The sequence below is a fragment of the Chelonoidis abingdonii genome, chromosome 1, assembly GCF_003597395.2.
Source record: "Chelonoidis abingdonii isolate Lonesome George chromosome 1, CheloAbing_2.0, whole genome shotgun sequence".
Taxonomy (NCBI): domain Eukaryota; kingdom Metazoa; phylum Chordata; order Testudines; family Testudinidae; genus Chelonoidis; species Chelonoidis abingdonii.
Window position 1 is genome coordinate 78,853,073 of NC_133769.1, and position 24,691 is coordinate 78,877,763.

Sequence of the window (24,691 nt, forward strand, 5' to 3'; positions counted from 1 at the left end):
CCATCAGCATGGAAGCATGTCCCTGGAATGGTGACCAACGCATGAAAGGGGCATACAATGTTTATCATATCTGGCACATAAAATACCTTGCGCAGTTGCCAGCACAAAAGTGCCATGTGAATGCCTTCTCACTTTCAGGTGATATTGTAAATAAAAGCCAGCACCATTATACCTGTAAATGTAACAAACTTGTTTGTCTCAGTGATTGGCTGAACAAGAAGTAGGATTGAGTCAACATGTACGCTCTAAATTTACATAGTTTCATTTTAATTGCGTTATGTAACAAAAAGAATCTAGTCGGCAGTGCACTTTCACAATAGGCACTACAGTACTTGGCATGAGGTGAATTGAAAAATATGATTTCTTTATTCATTTTACAGTGCAAATATTTGTAAAATATAAAGTGAGCACTGTACACTTGTATTTGATCGTAATAGAGAATCAATATATTTGAAAATGTAGAAAAAACATCCAAAAACATTGCCAATTGAAATTTATTAATTCATTGTTTTAACAATGTGATTAAAACTGTGATTAATCACAATTTTTGAGTTTAATTGTGTAGTTAGCTATGATTATTGAACCTTGGTTTTCAAACCCTGGTGCTGAGGTACAAATCAAAGTTAGGATGGACCTTTCTTGAAACATATTTATTAACACTGACAATGTTACTCATGGCTTGTACCTCCTAAAAAGGAACTTTGGGGCAGAGGTCTCAACTCAAAGATGCCCAGAGGTGTTGCAGATCGTGGTTTTTATAATGTCCATTTGATTTGAAGCTGATCTAGGAAAACAGAGGAGTGTGAGCACACTACATTTTTTTGCACTCTCTGCATTTCAAGGGATGGATAGCAACAAAATGAAACTTGCAGAAATGGAAAATGGAGGAGAAAGGTCCATTTCTCCTCCCATGGTCCAGGGATCCAATACCAGGGTATGCTGTAGAGAGGATATAACATTTCAGGTAAGAGTCATGAAACTAGAGTTGGGTGACTCTTTTTTTGGCAAACATTTTTTTAGCCAAAACACAGATTCTTGCTCAAACAAAAGATTTCATTCATTTGTCTAATTTCAGATTTTGATTTTTTCAGTTTTAAAAGAAAATTAAACATTTTGTTCTTGGCATTTTCTAAAAAGTCTGATTTTCAATTCAAATAACTTGTTTGAAAATTACCTTAACTTTTATAAGATTAAAAGGTAAAAAATACATAATTTTAAAAAATGTTTTATTTGTCAAAGAAAGCACTTTGTGTGGGACCCAAAACAAATAACTTACAGTTAACTAAACTTGTATTTTTTTTAAATTGTTGACATGATTTTTATAATCAGTGAATTGAAAAAGTTCAGTTATTGGCAAGCTGTACATGGAGCCGCCAACATGAAACTTGTCAGTTAAAGAATATTTGGACTATGCTGATAGAGGAATCTGGTTGCATTACAAATTTTAGTGGACAAAGCCAGAGATTGTATCTGATTAAGCAAACTGATTTCAATAGGTTTTGTTCAACATAAATAAAATAGTAAATATATAGTGCATGTGTTAGAAATATTCATGTGCGGTTTTATTTTATTAGAAGTTTTGTGAGTGATCATGGTTGGTGACCTATTTCGCAAAACTATGCATATGATCATGTTAACCTTTTTCAGAATCTCCAGGCCTGGTCATATACTACAAGTTAAGTTAACATGAGGCAGCTTATGTTACGTCAGAGGTCTACACCAGTGGTTTACAACATCGGCCACAGCTTGTCAGGGAAGCCCTGGTGGGCCGGGCCGTTTGTTTAACTGTCCTATGTCCACAGGTGTCGGCTGATCGTGGCTCCATGGCATGGTTCACCGCTCCAGGCAGTGGGGGCTGCAGGAGCGGCGCGGCTGAGGGACGTGCTAGAACACCCTTCCTGCAGCCCCCATTGGCCATGGAGTGGTGAACCGCAGCCAGTGGCCTGCGATCGCTGCACCTGTGGTGGCCTTAGTTTGGTTCTACACTACAGCTTTGGGCCGATGAGTGTAAGTGACCTTCTACACCAACATAATAACTACACCTCATTGAGAGGCTAGGCTTATGTCAGTTAGCTTAGGAGATACAATATCCATGTAAACACTGTGGGTTTACTTGCGTTCAGTTGTTGGCTGTCTTTCTTGTCATTTCTGGTCCTTCTTCCTATGGGTACGTCTGCACTATTGATAATTAGGGTTGATTTTATAGAGTCGATTTTTAGAAATCGATTTTATACAGTCGATTTGCATATGTCCACACTAAATGCATTTAGTTTGGTGGAGTGCATCCTCTGACTTAACCATGCTAGCATCGACTTATGGAGAAGTGCTTATGGGTAGCTTATCCCACCAGTTCTGCTGGTCTGCTGCCCATTGAAATTCTGGGTTCAGCTCCAGTGGCCTGATGGGGGCAAAAACATTGTTCACGGGTGGTTATGGGGTACATGTTGTCAGTTGCCCCTCCTGAATGAAAGGGAATGGCAGACATTTGTTCGCGACCTTTTTTCCATGCAGGCTGCACACACCACAGCAAGCGTGCAGCCTGCTCTGCTCAGCTCAGTCAGCTCAGCTTCAGCAACACTGCTGTTATGTCCATGGGTGTGTTGTCAGCAGACAGGTTGCAGTGGGACTGCTAACTGTTGCATCATTACATTGCTTCCGCTGCAACTCTGCTCTGTGCTCTTGATCTCCATAAGCGAATTCTCCATGTTTCTGTCATGGGCTCCCTGTATGTGTGTTCTTCCTCAGGAAATGTGCACAGCTGCCAACTGTCATCCTCCCACTGCTTCCACTGCAATTCTGCTTCTCCTGGTGCATGAATCCACTTCGCAGGTCCTTCTTGTGATTCTCTGTATAATATTGTTCTTGTGTATAAATAATCTACTCGTGTTGCTGGGGAGAAGGGATTCTCTGCTTGCCTACTGTGCGCTATCCTCAACCACCTTCTTCCTTTTCAACCTTCCTCATCCAACAAATCCTTCCCTGTTGAGTGGACTCCCCCCTTGACCAGGTATCCACGGACAGTGGTGGGGTTAATCGGTAGAGACCACCTCTAGAATTGCATTGCAGCTCATCATAGAGTGGCACGTATGGGGCTCTGACCTGGGAGTGACCATTTGCGATCCTTTGTTTTTTGGTAGGCTTGCCTCAGCTCCTTAAATTTCATATGGCACTGCGTGTGTTCCCGTTTTGTAGCCTCTGTCCAACATGCCCTTGGGATTTTTGGGCAAATTATTTGCATTTCGTCTTTGGACAGATTTCGCTGCTGCACAGATTCTATCTCACCATATATGACAATTCAGCTCTAGTACCTCCCGTTTTCAGTCATTGCTGGAGACTCTTTTGCAATTCTGGACTCCATTGTTTCACCTGTGCTGATGAGCTCTGCATTGTCACCGTCTGATCAGCTCACCACGCTGGCCAAACAAGCAAATGAAATTCAAAAGTTCCGAGGCTTTTTCTGTCACCTTGGCCCAGTACTTGAGTGAGAGTGCTGTCGCAGTAGTGCTGTGCCAGAACAGTCACAATGGAGCTCCCAGCAGGCCAATACCATCAATGCTTCACATTTCCCCGCAATTCGACCCAGTGAGGTAGATTTTAGTGCTAAACCTCGCCAGGGAGGAGTTACAGAATCAATTTTAACAGCCTTTAAGACGACAAAACAGGCTTGGTTGTGTGGATGGGTTCAGGGTTAAATCACCTAATGCTGCTAAATTGACCTAAACTCGATAGCGTAGACCAGGCTTGTATTGGTACTGGGCAGCGTCGTTCAAACAGTAACCAGAGTTGGACACCTCTGGGGAGGCCACTAAACATTGATATAAATAATGCTCTGTCTATGCATTCGACCTAACTATGTTGACCTAAATTCTAACCTCCTGCAGAGGTGGGAGGTTAAAGTCAGCATAGTGGCCGTGAGTTACGGTTGGGCGGGAGAGAAATTGTAGTGTAGACCACACAACATAGTTAGGTCAATGTAAGCTGCCTTATGTCGCTCTAACTCTGTAGTGAGGACTTCAGGCCTGGTCTTACACTACGTGTTAAATCAAGAATTTAAAAGAGCATAATTGGATTTAAAAATACGCTGACCCATCCACACTACAAACGCCTTTATCGATATAAAAGGCTCTTTTAAATCGATTCTGTACTACCACCCTTGACGAGAGGAGTAGTGCCTAAATATCGATTATTTAACATATCTGGATTATGGTTAGTGTGGGACAGAAAATCGCTTTATTGGCCTCCGGCGGTATCCACAGTGCACCACTGGACCGCTCTACAGCCAATCTGAACTCGGATGCACGGCGCAGCGTAGAACAGGGAAAGCCCCACGAACTTTTGGAATGAGCATTCCATGTTTGCCACTGAGAGCGTCTCTGATTGCGGTCACGGAGTGACGATGCAGTCTCAAAATACAAAATAAGCTGCTACAGTCACTGGGACCGGTGTTTATGGAGTATCTAGATTCTGGATCGCGGCTAGAGCTCGCGGGAGACCTAAATCTTTTGTAATCAGAGCTACGCCGTTCGAGTATCAGACGAAAAGACCAAAGCGTTTGAAATAACATCTCAGGTACACCACGCGCTGCGTGACAAGCATAATGGGGAAGCCAGTTAGGACTTTCAAAATGGACACTCATGGATGGAGGGAGGTACTGAGACTTCCAGCATATCCACAATTCCACAGCAGTCTCTGAAAGTATTTGCATTCTCTCGCGCCTACAGATTCTCCAATGTCTGTAGGTTACAATACACAGTGTTCTGCGTGGTTCAGGGAATAGCTCCTCAGTTTTTCCCCCCACACCACGATGAAAGAAGGAAAGAAATCATTTTTACTACTTTCATGTCACCCTATGTGTACTGAATTCCTGCTGGTAGACGCATGCTGCAGCAATGAGAGCAGTATCCCTCCTCTCACCCCTCCCGGCTGGTAAACGGCAATGACTTAACCGTCTTCAGGATATCTAACATGTTTCATCGGATGGCCACATTGCGGTTACTCCAGTAGATAGACAGAACGCATACACAGCTTATTCAAGCAAGGCGGCTGGGGTTCAGCCCATCCCTTTCCTGTTACAGAAAATTTATGTACTGTCTGGACTTCATAGAGCGCATCTGGCTCCTCTCCCCCACACTGTAATAAGATGATGCCCTACCTGGACTATCATCTCGCGGAGGTGCTCTCCCCTCATTTTATTGTCATCTAACACTCAGGTTTCTTTTTCCTGCCTTCTTTATTACTATGACACAAGATGGGCAGGACATTGCCACGTAGCTCCCAGGAAGTTGGGTGGAGGAGGAGCACGGGTGTTGTTGCAGGGCACCGCCGTGAATACTGCACAGAGCCAGTGTGCTTCTGATACACATGTCCTCTAATTACTTGCCCCTTATTCTAGGCAGACTGACTCTATTTTTAGAAACCATAGAGGGATTGACTCGCGTCCCATGCGTAACAATCACAATCTTTGCTTTGCGTTGCACCCCCAGCATTTCAACAGGGCACTCATTTGATAGCACGACAGTACAGAGGAGGAGAGTATAGACCGTCATTTCTGTGCCATTTTCTCCAGCAGTAGACGGTACAGAGACGACCAGTACCCATCTCTGCTATCATGTGCAAAGCAAGTGAATGCTGCTGTGTTAGCATGGAGATATAGCCTCTCTCTCCCAGCATTCAGTACACTACTGGTGCTCAGAAAAGAAAAGCTGAACGGCCCATGGTTGCGTGCTATGCATCTCGCAGGCAATCCAGGAAAAACGACCAGAAAGGTTTCAGTGAGTGTTAATATCCAAAGGAAGAATGACTACCGACATTTACCAACACCCGCACAATAATGATCAAACCCAGAATTCCAAGAGGGCGGGGAGACTGCGAGACTTATGGGTATAGCTATGAAGAGCTACCACAATGCACAGCTCAGAAATCGACGTTAGCCTCGTCCAAGGCGTGGAACGTCGATTTCCTGAAGCGTTGCATTGTAGGTAAGGATATAGTCTCTCATCTCCCACAGTATATCTCCATAGAGTTCTCCGCCACATGTCTTCTCCTCTCGTGTCCCTGGAGATTCTAGGGAGGTGGAGTTATATTGTGATGTCGGCGTGAACGCGATATAAGGTTCATCTCGTGTCTCCCAACTTCGAGGATAAATGTCAGTTCCCTACGGTCATTCCTTCCTCCGGGAACACAATCCAGTCTGAATCCTTTGGCGCGTCGGTGTGTGGTCGCTGGTTTCCCTGTGCCGTAATATCAGATCTCAGTCAATCTAATGTCCGATTCGGAGTCCCGTTTCAAGCTTATCGTCTCTCCCAATATCAACTGAGAACAGCATATATGTGTGTAATGTGGTATATGAGCCTCGGAGAGATATGCGCTAATATAATATCATCACAGCCGCTACCTAACAATCAGAGCCACAATAATTTGCTTTGCATGGATAGCAGATAGACGCTATAACTGGTCCGCTGATCTTGAGTCTAATAGAACCTGTACACCGTGCTTCTACTGCGACTGAAGTGATGAAATCATACTGGCGATGACAGGATCGCCCCGACTAGCACTTATCGTCTGTGTCTACTGTGAGCGTGTATTCCGCTGCTTATCAATCTGGTGCGCCCTGCATGAGATGTCGGCTGGGTGGGTTGCAACGCAGATGCGCTCTAATGTCTGGAAAGAGGCACTTCAGACTCACGGTATGGGACTGACGTCAAACGCGCGTGTCGCTTCATGGTTTTCTACGAAAAGTAGCAGTCTAGTCCGAGGATGCAGAAGTCAAGTGTAATGAGAAGGAGGTTCACGGGCGTAGCCATCATACTAGACAGGACCAGCGTGAGTTAAGAGTGACTGACACGCGCTAAGTCAATATGTTGTCAGTATTCACAGGCGAAGAATGGAGATTGAGGATGTGCCTGACAACTCACCACTCCACCCGTGCTGTACACGTCCCCCCGATTATATGCTGTCGAGCACAAGCGTAAACAGAAGCAAGAACGGAATCTCCTGATCCCAGAATGTACCCGTTGGCCTGTACCTGCAATTCTAGTAGCTAATGTAGCAGATTATAACAGATGGCAGGAAGTGAAAAAAACACATGATGATAGGTGACATAAAATTGTGAGGGTTGGAGGGCAGTGCCTGGGCATCGTGCGTGGCTAGATGATGTCCAGAGCAGGCATTTAGAGCTGAGCGATATGTGGGGGAGAGGAGTCCGCAGCATGCTGGCTGCATATGACAATCCAGGGCAAGTATCAGGATCTTCTTTACACAGAAAGGATGGGGATGAAGACCAGTTGCCTCACGATGAAAGACGTGGTTATTAGACCTTTAATCTCCTATCTATACTGCTGAATTGTTTAATAATTAAGATACTCAAGGCATGTTTAAACGGCTCACTCTCGTGATGTCCAACATGTTAGATCATGCTATGAGAAACACGGCTTACGTAAGTCACATATGCATTGATATAAATCCACCGCAGGTGGCAGAGAGCGTTAGTAAGCGTTGTTAGGCTCTTTACAGCTGCTGATCCACTACAGCTCCATCGCGTGCTCGACATACTACTGCAGCAGTCATATTCAGTGCATCAGGTAGTGTGTGACATGAGACTAGATCATATAACAATGGGTTACAAGATAAAAAATATAGATAAGCATTCATATTCCCTTTTTCTGTTCACGTGGTTTTGGGGTGAAGAAATCTGAGCGACGCTCAATCTCCAACCCGCAATAGGACTCTCGTTCTTCGCCGAGCCTCAGGATCTTGTGGTATCTACAAGAGCATCTATCTAAAAGAATGACAAATCCTTTATCCGTAACTGACTGCATATGGTGATCATAGCTGGAAGTATTAGAAGTATCCCCACCCATTCCAGTCGATGTTGTCTCGCTATCTGAGTCTCTGGCTTGGCCCAATATAGTGCTTGTGACGCAGCGCTGGTTAATCCTGGAGATATGATGTATTTTCAAACGCTTGGTCATTTCGTTGAATACCGTCAACGGAGGCTCTGAATACAAAGATTTAGTCTCCCCATCTAGCCCTGACTAATCAGAATACAATAGTAATCTACCATAGGTCCCAGTGCTGTAGCCAGCATCTTTTTGTATTTGAGACCTGCATCGTCCACTCCGTGGACTGATCATGACTCTCCAGTGGCAAACATGTGAAGTACATTCACAAATTCGTGGGTTTACCTGTTACACATGCCGCGCTGCATCCGAGTTCAGACTTGTCATGTCCAGGAGCGGTCAGTGGATGCACAGTGCAGATCCCGCCCGAGGCTAACGAAAACGTCGATTCTCTGCACACTCTACAAACATAATACCGATTAGTTTAATATCGATTTACCGTACTCCTCTCGTCAGGCTCGAGTAAGTTACAGAAAACTCCCGATCAATTTAAATATAAACCATCGAATTATATTATATACTCCCCGTATATAAAAGGCAGTCTGTGTTGTGCGATGTGCATATGATAGAACTATGCAGTTCATTATAATCATTCTTATGCTTCTTTTTAGATCTAACGAATTAAACACTTGTGTAGATCGCAGTGACGGCTTGAGTCTAACATACAGGAACAGAATAATAGCGATCGGCTAGTCCTGTCAATTGACACATAACTTATGTTTGTGTTCTACACACTCATTTCTCTCCTGCCCACTAGCGGTAAATCTCACTGGCAGCATGAGACTAATCTCCACTGCGCGATGTGTAATTTAGGTTCAATAGTGAGTTAGTTTTCGATGCATAGTACAGAGCTAGTATGAGTTTTTATATTATTGGATGGCATCGCAAGACGGCCTGTCCACTCCTGTTAGTCTTTTGATACTCGAACTGCCACAATACCAACCCCCGCTATCGTGCTCAGAACAATAGCTCGCTGGGTTCACGCTACGTAGTTGTGGTACGTGCGATTGTAGCGACAATGCATCATTACAGGTATTTGACTAAACTCGTGATACCCATCACACCAAATCCGAATTGCCTGTTCAAGTCTATTCCAAAAGCGCATGTTATATATTATAACGCTCCCCACCGGCGCCCGGAGGCCAATAACGTCGATTTCTGTCCACACTAACCATAATCCGATATGTTAATATCGAATTTAGCACTACTCCTCTCGTCAGGGTGGAGTACAGAAATCGATTTAAAGAGCCCTTTATATCGATATAAAGGGCGTTGTAGTGTGGATGGGTACAGCGTTAAATCAATTTAATGCTCTTTAAATCGATTTAAACACGTAGTGTAGACCAGGCCTGAGTCTACACTACAGAGTTAGAGCGACATAAGGCAGCTTACATTGACCTAACTATGTTTGTGTCTACACTACAATTTCTCTCCCGCCAACGTAACTCACCCACTATGCTGACTTAACTCCACCTCTGCAGGAGGTGTAGAATTTAGGTCAACATAGTTAGGTCGATGCATAGACAGAGCATTATTTATATCAATTTTAGTGGCCTCCCAGAGGTGTCCACTCTGGTTACTGTTTTGAACGACGCTGCCCAGTAGCCAGATACATAGCCCTGGTCTACGCTACGAGTTTAGGTCGAATTTAGCAGCATTAGGTTGATTTAACCCTGAACCCATCCACACAACCAAGCCTGTTTTGTCGTCTTAAAGGGCTGTTAAAATTGATTTCTGTACTCCTCCCTGGCGAGGGGTTTAGCACTAAAATCTACCTCACTGGGTCGAATTTGGGGGAATGTGAATGCAATTTGATGGTATTGGCCTCTGGGAGCTCCATTGTGACTGTTCTGGACAGCACTCTGGACAGCACTCTCAACTCAGATGTACTGGCCAGGTAGACAAGAAAAGCCTCGGGAACTTTTGAATTTCATTTCTTGTTTGGCCAGCGTGGTGAGCTGATCAGCACAGGTGACAATGCAGAGCTCATCAGCACAGGTGACCATGGAGTCCCAGAATTGCAAAAGAGCTCCAGCATGGACTGAACGGGAGGTACTAGAGCTGATTGTTATATGGTGAGAAGAATCTGTGCAGGCAGAACTCTGTTCCAAAAGACGAAATGCCAATATATTTGCCAAAATCTCCAAGGGCATGTTGGACAGAGGCTACAACAGGGACACACAGCAGTGCCATGTGAAATTTAAGGAGCTGAGGCAAGCCTACCAAAAAACAAAGGATGCAAATGGTCACTCCCAGTCAGAGCCCCATACGTGCCACTTCTATGATGAGCTGCATGCAATTCTAGAGGTGGTCTCTACCATTACCCCACCACTGTCCGTGGATACCTGCAAGGGGGGAGTCTCACTCAACAGGGATGAGGATTTTGTGGATGAGGAAGGTGAAAAGGAAGAGGTGGTTGAGGATAGCGCACAGTAGGCAAGCAGAGAATCCCTTCTCCCCAGCAGACACGAGTAGATATTTATACACAAGAGCAGATATTTATACAGAATCACAAGAGGACCTGCGAAGTGGATTCATGGCACCAGGAGAGCAGAATTGCAGTGGAAGCAGTGGAGGATGACAGTTGGCACTGTGCACATTTCCTGAGGAAGAACACACATACCAGGGAGCCCATGACAGACAACATGGAGAAATTCGCTATCGAGACAAGAGCAGCAGAGCAGAGTTGCAGCGGAAGCAGTGTATGATGACAGTTAGCAGTCCCACTGCACTGTCTGCTGACAGCAGCACCCAGGACATAACAGCAGTGTTGCTGAGCTGAGCTGAGCTGAGCTGAGCAGAGCAGGCTGCACGCTTGCTGTGGTGTGGCACCTGCATGGAAAAAAGGCGCGAAACAATTGTCTGCCATTCCTTTCATTCAGGGAGGGGCAACTGACAACATGTACCCCAAACCACCCGTGACAATGTTTTTGCCCCATCAGGCACTGGGAGCTGAACCCAGAATTTCAATGGGCAGCAGACACAGCAGGAACTGTGGGATAGCTACCCATAATGCACTTCTCCATAAGTCGATGCTAGCCATGGTAGTGAGGATGCACTCCACCAACTAAATGCATTTAGTGTGGACATATGCAATCGACTGTATAAAATCGATTTCTAAAAATCGACTTCTATAAAATCAACCTAATTTCATAGTGCAGACGTACCCATAGGAAGCAGGAAGCCATGAAATTGACAAGAAAGACAGCCAACAACTGACGCAAGTAACCCACAGTGTTTACATGGATATTGTATCTCCCTAACTACACTGACATAAGCCTATGCCTCTCATGGAGGTGTAGTTATTATGTTGGTGTAGAAGGTCACTTACATCATCAGGCCCAAAGCTGTAGTGTAGACCAAACTAGGGCCACCACAGGTGCAGCCGATCGCAGCGCCCACTGGCTGCGGTTCACCACTCCAGGCCAATGGGGGCTGCAGGAAGGGTGTCTAGCACGTCCCTCAGCCCGCGCCGCTTCCTGCAGCCCCCACTGGCCTGGAGCGGTGAACCATGGCCAGTGGGAGCCACGATCAGCCGAACCTGTGGACATGGCAGGTAAACAAACTGGCCCGGCCCACCAGGGGCTTTCCCTGAACAAGCTGTGGCCCGATGTTGAGAACCACTGGTGTAGACTCTGACGTAACATAAGCTGCCTCATGTTAACTTAACTCTGTAGTATAGACCAGGCCTGAGATTCTGAAAGGTAACATGATCATATGCATAGTTTGGCGAATAGGTCACCAACCATGATCAACTCACAAAAACTTCTAATAAAATAAAACCGCAACCATGACTATTTCTAACACATGCACCTATATATTTCTATTTTATTTATGTTGAACAAACCTATTGAAGATCAGTTTGCTTGAATCAGATACAATCTTCTGCTTTGTCCACTAAAATTTGTAATGCAACCAGATTCTATCAGCATAGTCCAAAAATATTCTTTTAAACTGACAGTTTCATGTTGGCGGCTCATGTACAGCTGTGCCAATAACTGACTTTTCAATTCACTGATTATACAAAAAAATCATGTCAACAATTTAAAAAAAAATACAATTTTAGGGTTAACTGATAAGTTATTTTGTTTTGGGTCCCACACAGTGCTTTCTTTGACCCAAAATAAAACATTTTTTAATTTATGTATTTTTACCTTTTAATTTTATAAAGTTAGGTAAATTTCAAACAAAGTTATTTTGAATTGAAAAATCAAGACTTTTAGAAAATGCCAGAACAAAATGTTTAATTTTCTTTTAAAACTTGAAAAAAATAAAATCTGAAATTTAGACAAATGCATGAAATCTTTTGTTTGAGCAGAATCTGTGTTTTTTGGCTAAAAAATGTTTGGCCAAAAAAAAAGAGTCACCCAACTCTAGTTTCATGACTCTTACTGAATGTTATATCCTCTCTACAGGCATACCCTGGTTTGGATCCCTGGACCAGGAATGGGACCTTTCTCCTCCATTTTTCCATTTCTGGCAAGTTTCATTTGTTGCTATCCATTCCCTTGAATGCAGAGATGTGCAAAAAAATGTAGTGTGCTCACACTCCTGTTTTCCTAGATCAGCTCTCAATCAAATGGACATTATAAAACCACGATCTGCAACTACCTCTGCATCTTTGAGTTGAGACCTCTTGCCCCAAGTTCCTTTTTAGGGAGGTACAAGCTCATGAGTAACATTGTCAGTGTTAATAAATATGTTTCAAGAAAGGTCATCCTAACTTTGATTTGTACCTCAGCACCAGGGTTTGAAACCAAGGTGTCAATTAATCATAGCTAACTCACACAATTAACTCAAAAAAATTGTGATTAATCACAGTTTTAATCACATTGTTAAACAATAGAATTAATAAATTTCAATTGGCAATGTTTTTGGATGTTTTTCTACATTTTCAAATATATTGATTTCTATTACGATCCAGAATACAAAGTGTACAGTGCTCACTTTATATTATTACAAATATTTGCACTGTAAAAATGATAAAGAAATCATATTTTTCAATTCACCTCATGCAAGTACTGTAGTGCGCTATTGTGAAAGTGCAACTTGCAGACGTAGATTTTTTTTGTTACATAACTGCATTCAAAAATGAAACTATGTAAAATTTTAGAGCGTACATGTTGACTCAGTCCTACTTCTTGTTCAGCCAATCACTGAGACAAACAAGTTTGTTTACATTTACAGGTATAATGGTGCTGGCTTTTTATTTACAATATCACCTGAAAGTGAGAACAGGCATTCACATGGCACTTTTGTTGCCGGCACTGCAAGGTATTTATGTGCCAGATATGCTAAACATTTGTATGCCCCTTCATGCGTTGGTCACCATTCCAGGGGACATGCTTCCATGCTGATGGTGCTCATTAAAAAATAATGCGTTAATTACATTTTTGGCTGAATTCTTTGGGGGAGAATAGTATGTCTACTGCTATTTTACCTGCAGTCTGCCATATATTTCATGTTATAGCAGTCTTGGATGATGACCGAGCATGTTGTTTGTTTTAAGAACACTTTCACTGTGGATTTGACAAAATGCAAAGAAGGCACCAATGTGAGATTTCTAAAGATAGCTACAGCAGTCAACCCAAGGTTTAAGAATCTGAAGTGACTTCCAAAATCTGAGAGGGACCAGGTGTGGAGCACACTTTCAGAAATCTTAAAAGAGCAACACTCTGACGTGGAAACTACAGAACCTGAACCACCAAAAAAGAAAATCACCTTCTGCTGGTGGCATCTAACTCAGATGATGAAAGTGAACATGCGTCAGTCCACATTCTTTGGATCGTATCTAACAGAACCCGTCATCAGCATGGATGCATGTCCTCTGAAATGGTGGTTGAAGCATGAAGACACATATGAATCTTTAATGCATCTGACCCATAAATATCTTGTGATGCCATCTACAACAGTGCCATGCAAATGCCTATTCTCACTTTCAGGTGACATTGTAAACAAGAAGTGGGAAGTAATATCTCCTGCAAATATAAACAAACATGTTTGTCTGAGTGACTGGCTGAACAAGAAGTAGGACTGAGTGGACGTGTAGGTGCTAAAGTTTTACATTGTTTTATTTTTGAATGCAGTTATTTTTATACATAATTCTACATTGTAAGTTTAACATTCATAATAAAGAGATGGCATTACCATACTTGTAAGAGGTGAATTGAAACATGCCATTTGTTTTTTACAGTGCAAATATTTGTAATGAAAAATAAAATGAGCATTGTACACTGTGTTCTGTGTTCTAATTGAAATCAATATACTTGAAAGTGTAGAAAACATCCAAAAATATTTAAATAAATGGTATTCTATTACTGTTTAACGGTGCGATTAATCGCACAGTTAATTTTTTTAATTGCTTGACAGCCCTAGTTGAAACTAATTGTTTTGGTCATTAGCTTCACAGAACCACCAGCTAATTTTATCACTAATTACCAAGTTATTTTAAGCAACTCCAATAAATACAGATTAATGCTAAAAAAAGCTGTTACAAAAATGGATTTGTTCTGACTGCTTGTTTACACAGTCAGCTCCCTTGACTCAGCAACTCTTTCTTGCCCTGCAAAGCTTTATCTTTGTTTCTCATCTCTGAACTCAACTCATCCAAATGAGAAAATTCCATCAGCTTTATCCCCAATATAGCTAAACCAGTGTAAATAGCTCTTATTTCAGAATGAGTGGCTTATGTCACTAAAGTTAAATCTGTTCCTAGTTACATTATTTAAACCAAAATAAGCTACTCTCAAATCAACCTAAGAATGTTTATACTGCATTGTTTTAAATACATCAGTTTATATTTACACCTCAAGTTATACTGCTGCAACTTTCTCATGTAGACAGGCCCTCTGTGTCTCACTTGCTGCTGTTCTTCCATTCATTAACGGTTCTCTGCATCTCTACTGATTTCTTCTCCTAACTTTACTTTTTGACTTGCTTTTTGCTGTTGCCACAAGCCATCTTTGTCACACTCTCTTTGTTACACAACCTGTCAAGGTTCCTTCCCCACTCTGAACTTTAGGGTACAAATGTGGGGACCTGCATGGACACTTCTAAGCTTAGTTACTAGCTTAGATCTGATAACTCTGCCACCATTCAGAAACTTCAGTGTCTGAAGCACTTTCTGTCCCCCCAAAACTTTCCCCTCCCTGGGTTGCCTTGAGGGACTTCACCAATTCCCTGGTGAACACAGATCCAAACCCCTTGAATCTTAAAACAAGGAGAAATTAACCATTCCCCCTCCTTTCCCCCCACCAATCTCTGGTGAGTCCAGATCCAATTCCCTTGGATCTTAAAACAAGGAAAAATCAATCAGGTTCTTAAAAAGAAAGCTTTTAATTAAAGGAAGAAAAGTAAAAATCATCTCTGTAAAATCAGGATGGAAAATACTTTACAGGGTAATCAGATTCATATAGCCCAGAGGACCCCCCTCTAACCTTAGGTTCAAAGTTACAGGAAACAGAGGCAAAATCCTCTCAGCAAAAAAGGAACATTTACAAATTGAGAAAACAAAAATAAGACTAACACGTTTTGCCTGGCTATTACTTACAAGTTTGAAACATGAGAGACTGATTCAGAAAGATTTGGAGAGCCTGGATTGACATCTGGTCCCTCTTAGTCCCAAGAGTGAACCACCCCCAAACAAGAGCACAAACAGAAGACTTCCCTCCACCAAGATTTGACAGTATCTTGTCCCCCCACTGGTCCTCTGGTCAGGTGTCAGCCAGGTTTACTGAGCTTCTTAACCCTTTACAGGTAAAAGAGACATTAACCCTTAACTATCTGTTTGTGACACAACCTTTGCTGCTGTCAACAAAAAGCCCAACGGTTCATTTCATTGTGTGGCCTAGGTCCAAAGAGATTTCATAACTGAGATGGTGGAATATATTTCAGTTTAATTATGCTTCCCCTCCAGTCTCCCAACTCTAAGATCTGCACAAGCACTGTATTTTTGATATGGGTACGAAAGAACCTTGTGCCTGAAAAAGGCAAATCTTTGAGAAAGCATTTAGCTGTATTGACTTTAATGGGACTCTGTGTGGACATGGATCCCATTGCAGTATCAAGAAGGTCTATGTGAGATGTATATGGATGGATTCTTTTTTGAAATTATACAATCTAGTAACCTGATGTCTCTTTCCAATACCAGCTCTGACAATCCCATTATCTATATATTGTACAACACTACTTGATTTTTCAAAAGCTCACTTCTGTTTTTAACAAAATATGCTTTCTTTAAGCAGTACACTTGACACCTGGCAATGTCTTGGTGCTGTGTGGGTTATGCTAAACTGCTGCTCCAGGTTATCAACTGACTTTCATATATGGATTAACCATCTCTGTAAATTGGTCACATTTCTTATCCATGTGTGAAAAAAAAATTGTATAATAGTGGCCCGATCACCCCCTCCCTATACATAGCAATGATTCTTATCTTAAAGCCAAATAAAGAATATAGAGAAACATGTCAGTGACAGTTCCATTGAAGCAGACAGTTTAATTTGGAAAATAGCCTGTGGTAAACAGAACAAATCACTTGACAAGTCTTTCCCTAGATATTTACCGAATTTATAGATATTCTTCACTGATCTTCTGACTGATCCCAAAGTTATATATGGTTCATACCTTGCAGAGCTCACTGAACAATCATTGGGAAAAAGTACCAGTCTACTATAAAATCATTAGCAATTACCTCACACATATGGGGCCCCCACCTGACCTCCAGCTGTGTTGCTTATGTTTTGTCAGGGTTGGCTTTACCTAGATCACTTTCCAGCCAATTCATAATTATTCAGCCAGGGGGGGATGTAGCAGAGAGAGAACTCTGTTTAAGTCTGAGGTCTGTTTTTTCTCTTTCACCAGATCTGGGCTAAACTCACTGACAGCCAGGTGTCCAGTCTAAGCTTAACTATGATGTCTGTGGGCTGTCACCCTGCTGATTTCTCACAAGATGGCATGGTAAACTTCTACTTGCACTTACTAGTCTTTGTCATTCATTGATTGGCTACTCCACTTCCACTGGATTTCATTGGTTTGTCCACTTAACTCTTTGTTTGGAATCTTCCCTTAGTGCCTTTTCCGTCTACTTTCTGTGCCCAGCTTTCAGGTTCAGCTGATATTTTCTAACCTTGTCTCTTTGAAATTGGATCACCACCTTAGTGACAGAGCTATCAGCAGCCATCTTTCTCTAGTCTTATAGACTACACAGTCCTGTGTCTTTTCTTCCTTTGGGAATGTCCACTAGACAAAAGATGATGGGGTAAAATTGTTTCCTTCCCAGCTGGCTGTTACTGGCTTCTCTCCAGTTGGCAGAGGAAATTTAAGACTATGTCTATATGTATAGTGCTGCAGCAGCCCAGTTGTACCAAAACACCTGTGTTGCTGCAGCATGTCTGGTGAAGACACTCTATTGCCAGTGGGAGAGAGCTCTCCCATCAGCATGAAAAAAATATACCTCCATGAGGGGCAGAAGCTATGTCAGCAGAAGAAGTTCTCCCACCAACATAGTGCCGTGTACATGAGCACTTAGGTCCGTGTAACACTACAGGGTTAGGTCGAATTTAGCTGCGTTAGGTCGATTTTAAAATGACCGCGTCCACACAAAACCAACCCCATTCCCTTGACCTAAAGGGCTCTTAAAATCGACATCTGTACTTCTCCCTGGCAAGGGGAGTAGCACTAAAATCAACTTTGTTGGGTCGAATTTGGCATAGTGTGGATGCAAATTGATGGTATTGGCCTCCCGGAGCTATCCCAGAGTGCTCCATTGTGACTGCTCTGGACAGCACTTTGAACTCTGATGCACTAGCCAGGTACACAGGAAGAGTCCTGGGAACTTTTGAATTTAATTTCGTGTTTGGTCAGCATAGTGACCTCAGCAGCACAGGTAACCATGCAGTCCCCACAGAATGGTAGAGCTTAGAATGTTTCTACACTCCCTCATCATCTCTGTCCCTGAGGTTATTGCAGATTAGAAGGCAAAAAAAAAACAGCGCACGCACGATGACATGTTTTCTGAGCTCATGCAGATAGGGCACAGCTTAATGCATGGAGGCATTTAGTGGCAGAGGCCAGGAAAGAATTGAGTGAGCATGAAGAGCGGAGGCAGGAGGTGATGCTGACACTAATGGGGAAGCAAACGGACATGATGAAGCATCTGTTGGAGCTGCAGGAAAGCCAACAAGAGTGCAGACTCCTGCTGCATCCACTGTATAACCACCTACCGTCCTCCCCATGTTCTATAGCCTCTTCACCCAGATGCCAAGAACGTGGGTGGGAAGGCTCCAGGCACCCAGCCACTCCACTGCAGAGGATGGCCCAAGCAACAGAAGGCTGTTTGATTTTTAGTATGGCTACAATAAGCAATGTGGCCTTGTCCTTCCCTCCTCCCCCACCTCACTCGGGCTACCTTGTCCGTTCTTTTTTTTTTTTTTTAAATTAATAAAGAATTCATGGTTTCAAAACAATAGTTACTTTATTTCAAAGTGGAGAGGGTGGTTGGCTTACAGGGAATTAAAATCAACAAAGGGGGCGGGTTTACAGGAAGGAGAAACTCACACAACTGTCACACCAAAGCCTGGCCAGTCATGAAACTGTGGCTGAAGGTCTTGAGGGAGGTATCTAAATCCCTTTCCTCTCCCCTCACCTTACCTCAATAGTTCACTTCTGGCTAGCTTAGGCCGCTCCCTATTCAGCTGGCTGACTTCTGAGGATGCCTTTCTTAGGCACCTATGTCTACCCCTGCATTGAATGGAGAGCCAGGGAGCCTCGTTTGGGGATGAGGATTCCACTGGGTGGCAGCCATCTAGTGGCAAGGCATTGCAGTGCTGAATGGAACAACACCTAGATACCTTTGAGGCTCTAGACCCACGTTCCTATTAAAATTAATGGAAATTAGGCATCCAAAGTCCTTGCAAATCTCATCTTTGGAGTATAAAACTAATCCATTTAAACATTTAAGTGGTGAAATGTCTGGTTTGCTTGCATGACATATGGACAACTACATGCCATTTGTGTATCTTATTTTAATGTATGTGAAGATAGCTCCTGCCTCGAAGAGCTTACATGTAACAAGATGTTAAAAGAATGTGCAAAAAGTAGTAGTATCCCCATTTTGCATATGGTAAACTGAGGCAGAGTGATTAATTGACTTGTTCAAGGACTCGCAAAAAGTCTGTAATAAAGCCAGGACTTGAGCCTAGATCCTCCAGCTTCCAGTCCAGTGCCTTAATCACAAGACAATGAATGTTCCTTTGGTTTCTATGCTGGTCCACTGAGGGTCTTTCATTAGCGCAATGGCTGATCTGTGCAATTTTAGTATTGCACAATGACTTGAATGGTTATCAGCAAATAGCCCTGTAAGAAGGTTGCCAAACTACTTGGGAAACTTTAAAAAAAAAAAATTTGTATCAACAAGGTTTTGAGAGTTTAAAAGATTAGCCCATACTTATGACCCCATTCTGTAAAGTTTACTAGAATCTAGGGAAATCACTGAGAATTATAATGGTATATACAACCTGTGTCTCTCTTTCTTTGGACTAACGAGCAGTTAACTGAATTTGAACTTTGATATCAGTTATGCTAGTAACAAATATGAGAAGAAGAGTATTATGGTGTTACTAAGCATTTGGTCAATGAAACCTCTTGCTGTTGGAATATCTTTTTTTCAGTCCTTATGTCATCCTCTTTACAATGTAAATAGAATGGTCTCACGGCAGCAACGGTGAATTTAACTCGGTCTATTTGAGTTTCACACCATTCCATTCAGGCTTGCTGAGCTTTGCATAAAGTTTAGAACTCTGCAGAAATTTCAGCTTGCAGGATAGGCGTGAAAGTCTGAGCGTTGCATAGGCCTAGGAATGTCAGCATATTCAACTTGTAAACACCGGGCTTGATTCTCCTTTCACTTAGTGTACAGAAATGCCACTAAAGTCAAAAGAGCTACACTGGAGTAAAAGTGATGATAGTCAGAAGAGAATGAGACCCTTTAGTTATAAAGAGTCTTTTTGTTTCAAGTTTAGGAGTAGAGTTGTGAGAGTTTAGAAAATATGCATTATTTACTATGTTGTACAGCAAAGAACTAAAATTAAAGAAGCAGGAAGGCAGCAGCAGCTCTTAAAACTAATTTACAAATATGAACCATTTCACCTTGCCACAATTTATTCGATGAATTAGCTTGTTTAGATTTACAAAAATGTTATAAAATATGTTTGACATCCCTCTCCACCCCAGACTTCACCCAGAACACACAGATTGTAGAACTGTACTCCAGAAGCACTGTGGGAATTAGGGATTGGCAAAACATGCTGAAAAGGGAGTGGCAATATATAATTTGCAAGAGACTGCTTGGGGGTTGGTCTTTCAAGCAGCTCCAGAGAGAGCCTAGGAAGAGACCTAAAAAGAAACCCCAGGAAAGAGGAAGTTTAGGTGGAAGGTGGTACAGAGCTCAATGGGAAATCTTGGGGGCTGGTTATAGATGATATTTTGAGTACCCTAATTTGGGGTAGAGTGTAGGAAGTAGCTCTAGAAGAAAGAGAATTTGAGATAGTTTGTGGAGGACAGACTAGATGGCCACTTTGTTTGTCTAGGGTCCCAGAGAAGTAGCTTGTGGAAGATGGAAAAGCTGAGTTCCACTATGACGGAGTGTCTACTAGAAGGTGTTGTGGATATTCTAAGAAGGGGAACCTCTGCACCAAAGGAATTACAGACTGTGGAGGAAGGGCTTCGACCCAGAGGGAGAACAACAGGGTAAAGGGTTGCTTGTGTTAAAGTCTCATTATAAAATATGTTCTATTAGCCTGGAAGTCACAGAATGGTCCTGGCTTGGCTGGACAGCTAAACTACCCACCCAGGTATGGAAGAGAGAAGCTTAGCCAGTGGCCATGTTTCCATGATAAAGAGGTAAGTGCTCTGCTACACGCCCAAAGAGGCAAAAATCTGGATCCACCATCCTCATGACTACACATAACAATATTACTGTGATGAGAGCTATGGTTCTGATCAAAAACATCTAAGCAGGTGCTTAACTTTGAGCATGAAAGTAGCCCCGCTGAAGTTATAATAATGGGGCTACTCATGACTGAAGTTAAAATGCGCTTAAGAGTTTGGCTGGAGTAACACCCATATAAGTATCTAGACACACTATACAGAAAGGGCCTCCTATGAAGACAGACAAGAGAAAAAAATCTGGATGGAAACATTGCAATATTTAAATAGCTTTTTCCCTGATTCACCACACACACAATAAATTGCAGAGAAAGCCAGCAGCATTAAAAGCACATAAATCTGTAACAATTTGCAAGAGTGATCCACAGCATCTGGAGAGGCAGGAATTAGTGAAAGAATTTGAGTAAAACTGAAGCAGATATGAATCAGAGCCAAAACTGAAGAGGACCCAGAACTCTCTTCTGACTTAAAACAGTTATAATAATTGTGTAATTTCATCTCTAGCTATTTTTGCCTCCTTCTGCATTCTCTTCTCTATGTTATGGCTGGTGCATTAGAAATACCATAAAAAGGGCTATTATTCTTTGCCACACCTCTGATATATTTACTGAAATGTCTATTCTGCTGATATCTGAAGCTCAGGTTTTTGCTGAGATTGTGTAGCTACCTCTTGTTTCAGGCTAAGGAGATTCTCCACCACCTCCAATACCTGTACATAACTCAAAAATAGCTCAATCAATTTTGTTGAAACTTTCAGAAAAATCACCTTTGAGTAGAGACGGATCTGACACATTTCAGCTCTAGATGAAAAGATTGAGAAAGTTATAGAGTGAAAAATAAATATATTTTGCATTAGTGTCTCTCTAGAGTGGGGTTTTCAGAAATTTGCAACTGTTATAGCACTGCTCCCGTTGAAGTTGATGGAGGCAAAGTTAGGCCAATGCTGACCACTCTTTAAATTTGCATATTATGTCATAGTCACTTGATTCATGGGATTAGTCAGATTGATTTAACCAGAAATCTCCACGTGAATACTGTTGCACACACACTTTGGTGTTTCCAGGATTAGGCCTATGATCATAGTAGCTGTGATCTCACTTGCTCTGGTGGTGGGAAACTACAACTAAAATTTCTCAGAAAGTTAAGTAATTCTTTAGTTGTAATTAGTTGCAAATGATACCACTCCAGAGTTTATGGGTTTGGTATCTTGACCTAGGATTTTGACTCAGCCCCTGCTTTAAGATTGTAATTGTTTCAAATTTTGTTATAATGCAGTGTTATTCAATTTTTCTGAAATCTTAAGATGTTTTGAATTTTTAGCTCTAACCTTTGCAGGTCACCTTTATGGAGTCTATAAGACAACACACAGATAGGAGGGAGGACTCTGGGATCCTCCTATTTTGATCATTATTGCAAGGTGAGAACCTTAAGTTGTAGAAGAAACAGCAAGTAGCAAAATTGAAATAAATTGGCTCAGCTCTCTGATAAGTCAGCACACATTTTTCTCTTCTCTACTCCATATCATGTAAAAACAACCCCCCAAAAACTTGTTTTATTTGTGCTTCTTTTTTAAAGCTTTGTGGAGCTTAGATCAATATTTTAATCTCCTAGTACAGGGAGTGGTATTACAATATCATTTGAAATCTCATACACTGTGGTACTTTGGCACTTTTTTTTTTAATATTTCTTTGGTGTGAGAATTATTTTTTTAACTGGAAAACAAGGAAGATTCTCTGATCCTCCTCCAAGTCAATGAAGCTATGTAATTTATACCATCTGAGGACTGACCTTTAGGAGCTTAACCATAAAAGCATATGTTCATTAAGAAATTAGAAGACAGAGCTCAGCTACCATGATGAAAGGTGAGGCACAAGATACAACAGATATAATAGGTAGTGCTCAAAATAGATAGGACAGCAATAGCCTTCAGGAATATAAAACTTTTTAACTATTTATATTAAAGGGGATTTAAAAGAGGATTTATATTAAGCACTGCAAGAGTCAGCGCATTGTGTTTTGAAAGACAAACCATGACATCTTCAACGTGCCTTATGGGTCCACATGTCTTTGCAAAAGAAGATTAAGTTTAACTGATCTTCTATGAATATTTTAGCATATGGAAAGTTTACCCCGTTACATCATGAACAACTTAACCTACTGTGCCTTTCTCAAATCTATATATAGCAATCAGTAACGTTACATTTCATTTCCTAAATAGGATTCATCATGACTTTCGATTTTCCTTGACTGGGGGTTTTTCTAGCTGAATGGATGCAGCCACAGCCTTTTTTTGTGGGGGAGAGGGGTGTTTGGTCTGTGATGATGTAGGTGGCCAGGGCATGTATCAGTTTTTGCCCATTTATGAGTAATCACTCTTCAGTTATGAAATGATGTTACTCTTCAAGTCAGGACCCCTCCCCCAAAGTCCAACAGCGATTGTCTTTTGTCTTTTCAGGTGCAGCGAATGCAGTGGGAGGAGGGGTCTACCCCCTTCTTTTTATAGCCCTGTTCCCACTTTCAGAAGCATTTCCAGCTGGGAGTAAGGCAAAAGGCAGGCTAGTGAAGAATGGAAATTCTATGCTATTTCTTTGCAAAAATGTAGATTTTTCTTCCAGCTCCCTTTGCTGCCAAACCTTGGACATCTAGCAGAGGTTTTCAAGCTCTAGGGCACACCCTCCTTGGGGGTGCAGGGTATTTAGTACCAGCAGCCCCTGCTAGGGAAAGGGGTTGACAGCAGGAGTCCCTGGCCACTAGTCCCCCCCCACCCCCGGGGGCATAAGCAAAAATGTTAACTCAAAGAGGAGCAGCTCAGCTCAAAAGTTTGAAAATTGTTACTTAGCAGTGATCTATGGTCTATCAGCCTTGTTGACCCTTGGCTGAGGCATCAGCTTGCCTTCTGTTGCTGAGGAACTGGTTTAGTTACTCCCCAGATTTTATCTGGGAAACATACTTCAGTCAGTATTGCAGCTTATGTGTAAGCTTATGAACATAATGTTGCTATGTGCATTCTGCTTGATATTGATCAGCAAAATATGACTAAGTCATACCTGTGATGTGGTGCTTGACTCTGCTAGATAGCCCCACTGCCTGACCATTCGAGGGATTAGCTTCATGAGGTCAACACGCTTTTCCACAGTTGCTTGCCATCTCTTTCCCCCTTGCTCCATAAGTTGCTGCTGCCTCTTCATGACTCAGCCCTCCAGCCAAGTCCCTACACACATTTTCCCCTTCCAAGGTATCAAAGGATTTCCTCCTCAGTCTTAGAGAAGTTTTGAATTTCTTATCCTACAGTGCCACTTCCTCAGTGGCTGGCAGAAGAACCTGGGCCAACTCTCTACTCCAGCTGCCAGCATAGGGATTCTCTAGTCAGCAGAGAAGATCTGTTCTCTCTCTCTGGCCTGGTCTACACTACGCGTTTAAACCAAATTTAGCAGCATTAAACTGATTTAACCTTGCACCCGTTCACACAACAAGGCCCTTAATATCGATATAAAGGGCTCTTTAAACCGGTTTCTGTACTCTTCCCCGACGAGAGGAGTAGCACTGAAATCGATATTGCCATGTTGGATTAGGGTTAGTGTGGCCGCAAATCAACGGTATTGGCTTCCAGGCGGTATCCCACAGTGCACCATTATGACCACTCTGGAAAGCAATCTGAACTCGGATGCACTGGCCAGGTAGTCAGGAAAATCCCCGCGAACATTTGAATTGCATTTCCTGTTTGCCCAGCGTGGAGCTCTGATCAGCACAGGTGGCGATGCAGTCCCAAATCCAAAAAGACTCCAGCATGGACTGTACGGGAGATACTGGATCTGATCGCTGTATGGGGAGACAAATCTGTTCTATCA